This window comes from Elephas maximus, chromosome 19, assembly GCF_024166365.1.
Source record: "Elephas maximus indicus isolate mEleMax1 chromosome 19, mEleMax1 primary haplotype, whole genome shotgun sequence".
NCBI classification, from domain to species: Eukaryota; Metazoa; Chordata; class Mammalia; order Proboscidea; family Elephantidae; genus Elephas; species Elephas maximus.
In genome coordinates, this window is record NC_064837.1 from 62,284,936 (window position 1) to 62,294,753 (window position 9,818).

Below are 9,818 nucleotides of genomic sequence, written 5' to 3' on the forward strand. Positions count from 1 at the left end.
TGGACCTGTTGTTTTATCTGGAGGATCTAGGAGAGGCAGTTTAGTGTGCTATCTAAGAGCACAAACCGTGGAGCCAAACAACCTGGGTCCAAAGAGCAGCGCATCTACTTCCTAAATGTATGACCTTAGGTGACTTAGTTAACCATTCTATGCTCCTGAAGTGTGAATCATTATACTTACCTAAGAGAGTTGCAGTGAGGATTAAAAGAATTAATATGTGCCAAGTGTTTAGAACAGTGCCTGGTACACACATGGCGTGCTCCTATACCCTGGTGGTGCAGTAGTTAAGTGCTCAGCTGCTAACCGGAAGGTTGGTGGTTAGAACCCACACAGCGGCTCTGCAAGGGGATGGTACACCAGCCTGCTTCCACAAAGACTAAAGCCTTGGAAACCCAATGAGGCTGTTCTACTCTGATCTATAGGGTCTTGAGTCAGAATCAACTTGATAGCAGTGGGACAGGATTTGCTGTAGAACCAAAATAGAAACAAATTAATCAAGGTGTATTTGTCTACAAGTAGTAGACTCAAGCTGGCTTATATAAAAAGGAAATGTATTCCCATATCAACTAGAAATACAGAGATAGGGCAGGATCCAGGTAAGGTATGGGGTGTGGCTCAGGGACACCACCAAGGGTTCAGATTTTTTGTTTTTTTTAATTTCTTTGCTCTCCCACCTCCCAACATCAGCTATAGCCTAAGGCTCGTGGTTATAAGATGGTTGCAAGTGGCAGTTAGGGCTTTGTGCTCCCTTGCTCCGGTTCATCAAGAAAGACAAAAGCTTCTCTCCGAAGCGTCAAACATACGTTTTCCTTCTGGTCTGCCTCAGTTAACTTAAGGCATGCAATATTTGAGACATACTGTTGTTGGGCACCGTCAAAGTTGATTCTGACTCATAGTGACCCCATGTGACAGAGTAGCATTCCCTCATAGGGATAAATAGGCTGTAAGCTTTATGGGAGCAGATCTCCAGGTCTTTCTCCTGTGGAACTGCTGGGTAGGTTTGAACCACCAACCTCTCCACTAGCAGCCAAGCACTTAACCACTGCGCCACTTAGTTATATTAAAAAGTTATTGATTATTTATCCAGAACTCAGATTTAACTGGATAGCCTCTATTTTATCTGGCAACTCTCCTCCTGAGGCACTTAGATTAACCCAAAATGCCCTCTGGAGAGAGGTGAGGATACCTGAGCAAAATCAGGCTGCATGTCGGTTCCATTTTTAGAAAGGAAGAAGGCAAACTGGGTGCTAAAAATGTAAACATCAATGTCTGCCTCACTAGATGGTAATTAAAGGATTTCAGAACATAAATTCCAGGATGAGTAGTTTTATCCAACAGATAATCTCAAGGTTTAAACCCTGGATTAGTAAATACTAAAGCTCAATCTAGTTGTATAAATATATTTTAATACTTATTATTAACAAGGCACCATTGAAGGTTCTGGACTGCCAGGGAGTCTCTGCCTCCCAGCTGCTTCCAAACTAATGTTGTTGTTGCTGTTAGGTGCCTCTGAGTTGAGACTCCTATCAACCCCAGAGACAGAGTAGAACCCATAGAGTTTTCTTGTCTGTAATCTTTACGGAAGCAGATCTCCAGGTCTTTCGTCCACAGAGCCACTAGATAGGTTTGAACGGCCAACTTTTTGGTTAGCAGCCAAGCCCTTAACCATTTGTATCTCCAAGGCTCCTTCTATCTAGTAAAAAAAAAATTAAACATGTATACCACCCCCATCTGTCAATTTGTCACACAGTGGTGGTTTGTGTGTTGCTATGATGCTGAAAGTTACGCCACTGTATTTCAAATACTAGCAGAGCGTGATCATTAAATTGAGTGTCGACTTGGCAGGGCCGTGATTCTCAGTGATTTGGCAGTTACGCCGTAGTTTGGCGATCGTATAATAATGTGATCACTTCCATGATGAGATTTGATGTAATGTGATCACCCCCATGATGGAATCTGCTGTGAGTAGCCAATCAGTTGAAAGGCGTTTCCTTGGGCATGTGGCCTACATCGAATCTAAGTAGACATTCTGGCAAGGCTCATGGGCTTTTGCTTGTATTGGATCCTTCAGCTGGCTCCTGTTCGACTGACCTTCAGTTCATGGGACCTGAGCTAGCAGCTTACCTGTGGTCTTGCCTGCTGATCTTGGGATTCCTCAATCTTCCCAGCATGTGATCAAGAGCCCTGCTGTCTAATCTGCCAGTTTTGGGTTCCCTAGCCCCTGCAGCTGTGTGAATCAGGAGAAGCCTCCAGCCTGGCCTACGGATTCAGGACATTACAACCTCCAAAATCACGTGAGCCATTTCCTTGACTTATATCTCTATATACAGATATTTCTGTGTTTGGTTGGATCACCTTTCTTGGGAATAGGCATAAATATGGATCTCTTCTAGTCAGTTGGCCAGGTCAGTGTCTTCCAAATTTCTTTGCATAGATAAGTGAGCACTTCCAGTGTTGCATGCATTTGTTGAAACATCTCATTTGATATTCCACAAATTCCTGGAGCCTTGTTTCTGCCAATGCCTTCAGTGCAGCTTGGACTTCTTTCTTCAGTACCATTGGTTCCTGATCATATGCTGCCTCCTGAAATGGTTGAACGTTGACCAATTCTTTTTGGTAAAGTGACTCTGTGTATTCCTTCCTTCTTCTTTGGATGCTTCCTGAGTTACTCAATATTTTCCCCATAGAATCCTTCAATATTGTAACTCGAGGCTTGAATTTTTTCTTCAGTTCTTTCAGCTTGAGAAATGCGAAGCATGTTCTTTCCTTTTGGTTTTCTATCTCCAGGTCTTTGCACATGTCAATATACTTTTCCTTCTCAAGCCACCTTTGAAATCTTCTGTTCAGATATTTCACTTCATCATTTCTCCCATTTGCTTTAGCTACTCAACATTCAAGACACTTTAAGAGTCTCTTCTGACATCCATTTTGTTCTTTTCTTTCTTTCCTGTCTTTTCAATGACCTCTTGCTTTCTTATTATGTATGATGTCTTTGATATCATTGCACAACTCATCTGGGCTTGGTTATTAATGTTCAATGCATCAAATCTATTCTTGAGATGGTCTTTAAATTCAGCTGGGATTGGGTTTTTGGGGATATACTCAAGGTCATACCTTGGCTCTTACCGACTTTTTCTAATTTTCTTCAGTTTCAACTTGAATGTGCATAAGAGCAATTGATGGTCTGTTCTGCAGTTGGTCCCTGGCCTTGTTTTGACTGATGGTATCGAGCTTTTCCATTGTCTCTTTCCACGATGTAGTCGATTTGATTTCTGTGTATTCCATCTGGTGAGGTCCATGTGTATACTCATTGTTTATGTTGGTGAAAAAAGGTATTTTCAATGAAGAAGTCATTAGTCTCGCAAAATTCTATCATGCGATCTCTAGCATTGTTTCTATCACCAAGGCTGTATTTTCCAACTACCGATCCTTCTTCATTTCCAACTTTAAACATTCAAATCACCAGTAATGATCAATGCATCCTGATTCCATGTTGGATCAATTTCAGATTGCAGAAGTTGGTAAAAATCTTCAGTTTCTTCATCTTTGGCCTTAGTGGTTGGCGCATAAATTTGAATAATAGTCATATTAATTGGCCTTCCTTGTGGCAGATAGATATTATCCTATCACTGGCAGCGTTGTACTTCAGGATAGATCTTGAAATGTTCTTTTTGGGGATGAACGCAACGCCATTCCTCTTCAAGTTGTCATTCCTGGCATAGTAGACCATATGATTGTCTGATTCAAAACGGTCAACACCAGTCAATTTCAGCTCACTAATGCCTAGGATATTGATGTTTATGCATTCCTTTTCACTTTTGATGGTTTCCAATTTTTCTAGATTCATACTTCGTACATTCCAGGTTCTGATTATTAATGAATGTTTGCAGCTGTTTCTTCTCATTTGAATTCATGCCACATTAGCAAGTGAAGACCCTGAAAACTTGACTCCATCCAGGTCATTAAGGTCAACTCTAATTTTTTTTTTTTTTTCCTACTTTGAGGAGGCAGCTCTTCCCCAGTTGTCTTTTGAGTGCCTTTCAACCTGAAGGGCTCATCTTCCGGCACTATATCAGACAGTGTTCTGCTGCTATTCATAAGGTTTTCACTGGCTAGTTTTTTTCAGAAGTAGACCACTGGGTCCTTCTTCCTAGTCTGTCTTAGTCTGAAAGCTCGAAAGCACCTGAAACCTGTCCGCCATGGGTGACCTGGCTAGTATTTGAATGCTTGGAGAATAGCTTCCAGCATCACAGCAATAAGCAAGTCCCCACAGTACAACAAACTGACAGATGCATGGTGGTATTATTGAAGTCACACGCAAGTAAAATTTTGCTGAAGATCATTCAAAAGTGGCTGTAGCGGTATATCATCAAGGAACTGCCAGAAATTTAAGCTGGATTCAGAAGAGGAGGTGGAACCATGGATATCATTGCTGATGTCAGATGAATCCTGGCTGAAAGCAAAGAATACCAGAAAGATGTTTACCTATGTTTTATTGGCTATGAAAAGGCTTTCAACTGTGTGGATCATAACAAATTATGGATAACATTGCAAAGAATGGGAATTCCAGAATATTTAGTCATGCTCGTGAGGAACCTGTACATAGATCAAGAGGCAGTCATTCAAACAGAACAAAGGGATGCTGCGTGGTTTAAAATCAAGAAATGTATGTCATCAGGGTTGTATCCGTTCACCATACCTGAACCCTGGTGGCATAGTAGTTAAGAGCTAGGGGTGCTAATGAAAAGGTCAGCAGCTTGAATCTACCAGGCACTCCTTGGAAACCCTATGGGGCAGTTCTACTCTGCCCTATAAAGTAAGAATCGACTAGATGGCAACAGGTTTTTTTTTTTTTTAATTCAATTTGTATGCTGAGCAAATAATCCAAGAGAGTCGCTGCGAGTTGGAACCAACTTGATAACACCTAACAACAACATATAGATGTTTATACACTTTACTGGTTTTGCTTCTCTAGAGAACCCAGCCCAAGGCACAGGGTCACCAATGGTGGACAGGTTTCAGTAGAGCTTCTAGACTAAGAAGACTAGGAGGAAAGGCCTGGCAATCTACTTCTAAAAAGTAGCCAATGCAAACCCTACAGAGCACAGCGAAATAGTGTCCAATAGAGTACTGGAAGTTGACCCCCCTAGATGGGAAGACACTGAAAATATACAGCAACCACAACAATAGATTTGAGCATAGCAATGATCATAAAGATGGCACAGGATTGGCAATGTTTTGTTCTTTTGTACATGGGTCAACATGAGTCAGAGCTGACTCAACGACAGCTAACTAGAACAACAAGTACAGGCAGAATGTGAGGGTCGCCATGAGAAAGATACAAAGAGCTGTAGGCTCCAGTCCAAGACTTTCCTGGAAAAGTTGGCTTCTGAAACATGTGTTAAAGGAGAGTGGATAAGAGGTGACGTGATAGACAAGTGGGAGATAAACCTAGGAAACGATCTGAGACTAGTTTTTGGAGAGAAATTTCAATCCAAACCCTACATGTCCTCAAGTTATCCAGTACAAAGCGTGGTAAAGAAAGTTTCTGAGCAGTACCCTGGCATGATCAAAGTTGCATTTTGAAAAAATTAATCTGACAGTGATGTGTAGGATGAATTAGAGTGAAGAGAGAGTACAGGTGGGGAGAACGTTCTCAATCCTATCAGACACAATCACCCCTTTTGGTAATTTAGATTTTTGTAAAGTTTACTGTCTTGAAATGAAATCCACAGAGGATTTAAACTACCCGTATACGTAATTCCAGAAAAATCAGTATAATGCCCTGGTAAAAAAAAAAACCTGTTGCCATCGAGTCGATTCTGACTCATAGCGACCCTATAGGACAGAGTAGAACTGCCCCATAGAGTTTCCAAGGAGTGCCTGGTGGATTCAAACTGCTGACCTCTTGGTTAGCAGCTGTAGCACTTAACCACTACACCACCAGGGTTTCCAATAATGCCCTAACTAACATAAAGGGAGAACAAGAGGTGATTATTTTATAATGGAGCCCTGGTGGAGCAGTGCTTAAGAGCTCAGCTGTGAACCAAAAGGTCATCAGTTCGAATCCACCAGCTGTTCCTTAGAAACCCTATGGGGCAGTTCTAATCTGTCCTGTAGGGTTGCTATGAGTCGGAATCAACTCAGTGGCAACGGTTTTGGTTTGATTTTGGTTTATTTTATAATGAAAAATATTTTCTAGTGTAGGGTTCAGCAAACTATAGCCCAAAGACCAAATACAACTTTTTACCTATTCTTATATGTCACACAGGATAAGGATGATTTTTTCTTTTTTTCTTTTTAAATGTGTATTTTAAATGGATATATAAATTTCTGTATAATATCCTTAAAGCACTCTTGGCCAGCAAATCCTAAAATATTTACTCTCTGGCCCTTTACAGAAAATATCTGCCAATTCCTGTTTTTAGGAAAGTGTACGGAATCTGCAGGTCCCAGAACAAAGTGGAAATATGGGCCCCTTATCCAAAAATGATTAAGAAATTTTGACAACAAAGCCATCAACCATGAGGCCAGTCCTTCCTGTTCTAGCATATAAATATTGCCGTCGAGTTGATTCCAACTCATAATGACCCTATGTGATAGAGTAGAACTGCCCTAGGGTTTCCTAGGCTGTAGCTTTTTTAATCTTTATGGGAGCAAATCACCAGGTCTTTTCTCCCACAGAGTGACTGGTGGTTTTGAGCCACCAACATTCCAGTTAGCAGATGAGTACTTTAACAGTTGTACCACCAGGGCTCCTTAGTATATAAATACCCAGGTGCAACTCCAGTACAAACATAATGGACTAGTGAGCCATATATACCTATGGATGCACACTGACACAAGCAGGACCACGCACACTGCACAGCTCTATACAACAGTCCCAATACAGAGGTGTTCCATCAACAACTCAAGTGCCATGGTGGTTTTTCCATTCTTGGTATGGTTTCTTAAGATGGCAATCCCTCTGAGGGAATTTTCAAATAATGCAAAGTATAATCCTCTTTTCAGCGTCTGTGAAATTTGCATTTCTGGAATATTCATGAAATATTAAAACATAAAGGACTCTGTACTTACATGTGAGATGGAGTTAGCTTCTAGGCTCAGGTAATTGTGAACAGATGTTATATGAATGTCAAATGAGATATTGCAAGGGTCATGTAGGAGTCAGAGCAATTCTTTGTTCTGAAGCACACTGGCTAACATGTTCCAGAATGACCAGCGTTACTGCAATTAGATGTCACATAAAGTCACCACCAGGAGTCCCTGGGTGGTGCAAATGGTTAAGTGCTCGACTACTAGCCAAAAGGTTAGCAGTTCAAACCTACCTAGAGGTGCCTCAGAAATCAGGTGTGGCGATCTGCTTCCAAAAGGTCACAGCCTTGAAAACCCCCTAGAGCAGCTGTATGCCACATATGCAGGGTTGCTATGAGTTGGAATCAACTCGAAGGTCCCTAGCAAAAATGTCTCCACCTTTCCCACATATTGCCACGTCCCAAAATGTCCACAGTCATTTTCAAGCCATTCTTTACAGAACCAGTTGAGATCCACTGGCCTAGAGGCTCCAATGATAATTCAGTCTTAGGTGGTGAAGGCGAGTTATTTCAGAGACGTAGTTTTGGCCTTTGGCAATTGGTTGAAATGGAGAGAGCATGAAAGGGAAGACTTAAAGATGAAAATCATGGCATTTTGCACTGGGGCAGTCTTTTTTTAAACATATCAGATCAAAATTGCATAGGTGATCTCATTTTCTCTTTGCAACATCTCTTTGAGATAAGTAGGACAAATGCTAATACTATCAGTAACTTAGGTCAATGTAGAGTTAACTTCATCCAGCATTCTTTATTTACATTTCACAGAATGCAAAGTCAGCATGAAGGATCCAAAACCCATTGCCATCAAGTTGATTCTGACTCACAACGACCCTATAGGACAGAGTAGAACTGCCCGTAGGGATTCCAAGGAGCAGCTGGTAGATTCAAACAGCCCACCTTTTTGGTTAGCAGCTAAGCTCTTAACCACTGTACCACTAGGGCTCAGCATGAAGGATAAAAATCAAAAAACCAAACTCATTGCCATCGAGTCAATTTCAACTCATAGCAACTCTACAGGACAGAGTAGAACTGCCCTATATGGTTTCCAGGGAGCAGCTGGCGAATTTGAACCGCCGACCTTTTTCGTTAGCCTCTGAGCTCTTAACCACTGTACCACCAGGGCTCCCAGCATGAAGGATAAAAAAAAAAGTAGTATTAAATTCTTTTAAATATTTTTATGAAAAAAAATGTATATTCATTGTAGAGTCAACTATTAACACTCATTATATGTAAGACACTTTGTTTAGGGATATTGAAAGAAAGAGTCTGAGGCCTAGAAAGATTAAGCAGCTTGCCCAAGTCCCCATAACATAAGACATGAGCTGAGATGAGAATTCAGCTTTTATTATTCTTAATTCTATAACCATTCAATTTCCTCCCCCCACCCACCCCCCCTTGGGATAGAGAAATTGGCCCAGCACCCACTTTGGCTAGTCAGACATTTCAACTCATAAGTTAGAAGAACTAGGAAAACACCATCAAGAATGATGGTGCCTAATTCCCTTCTAAGTCTTAAAAAAAAAACTAACTTGGCAAGGATCTGTAATTGAGGGAAAGAGGGTTGTTCACAGATGGTTGACAAGAACTATGCCAGTAGCTCCCATGAAGAGACTATTCATATCTCTACTTAGGTAAAGCCCATGGAAAACACAGAGAAATGAGACATTGGAGTGTTTTTTAAAATTATTATTGTTGAACTAGGCCCAAAATCCCACTACAGAGCTTATAGGTCTAGAACTTGGCAAGGACCAAAATTAATAGTGTCTTCATAGCATCAAAAAAATACAGATAAATATCTGTGTATGTTATATACATGCATACACACATAAATAGATATTTTAAAAATCTGGATATATATGTGTGTGTAATTAGGAGGCTCATACAGTGTAACCACCTCATCCCACCCGTAAATAATACACATTAGTACCCTAAGAGCGGTCGCAGACTGGAGTAATGTGCTGACATCTGGCTGCTGGCATGATAGCATGTACGGTCTAAACAGATGGTCTTTAATTAATGCTAGGTTGTCCCAGCAAAGGGCAGCTTGGGCAGGAATGGTTATTTGGACTACCGACCTCATGCCTGGCTCCCAGAGCTCTTGGCATACTTTCAGAAGTGCCACCACGGTTACTGCCAAGAGGTCTGATGTCAGCGGGTGGCAGCCTCTTGGGCTACCATCATCATGGAGGGAGGCCTCCTGTACGTCTGAGCAAAGGCGCCATGGTGCAAATGGGCTAGGGAAATTTGGGAGCTGGATGAGGGTGGAGAGAACCTGTGGAATAACTTGTCATCAGGGGAGTTCCCTAGTGGAATCTTTGGGGTTTGAAGCAACAATTGCTGCTTATGCTCTTTGAACTCAACACTCTCGGAATCCTTTCAATGGTGGGGAGAGGTATGAACTAGAGAGCAAACTTTTAGACTTGATTCCTGCAACGTGTGAGTTAAATGGCAGAGGAAAGTCCCCATAGGTCGTAATAAAGAGCCAAGCTGCTGAAGGACTGCAACTCGTACTGCCCAGATCTGAAACAATCAGGCTTCTTTTCAGATCCAGAGAGAAAATGGCTGCCTGTACCTGGAAAGGAACATAACAGCAGGCAAAACCATGTCTTTAATTCACCAGCTCCTGAAAATCCTGAGAACACTTCAGGGCTGAGCAGAGCGAGGCAAGCTCCTTGGTCAACTAAAATAATAAAATAAAATACCCCTGTGTGGCCTGTCCCCGGA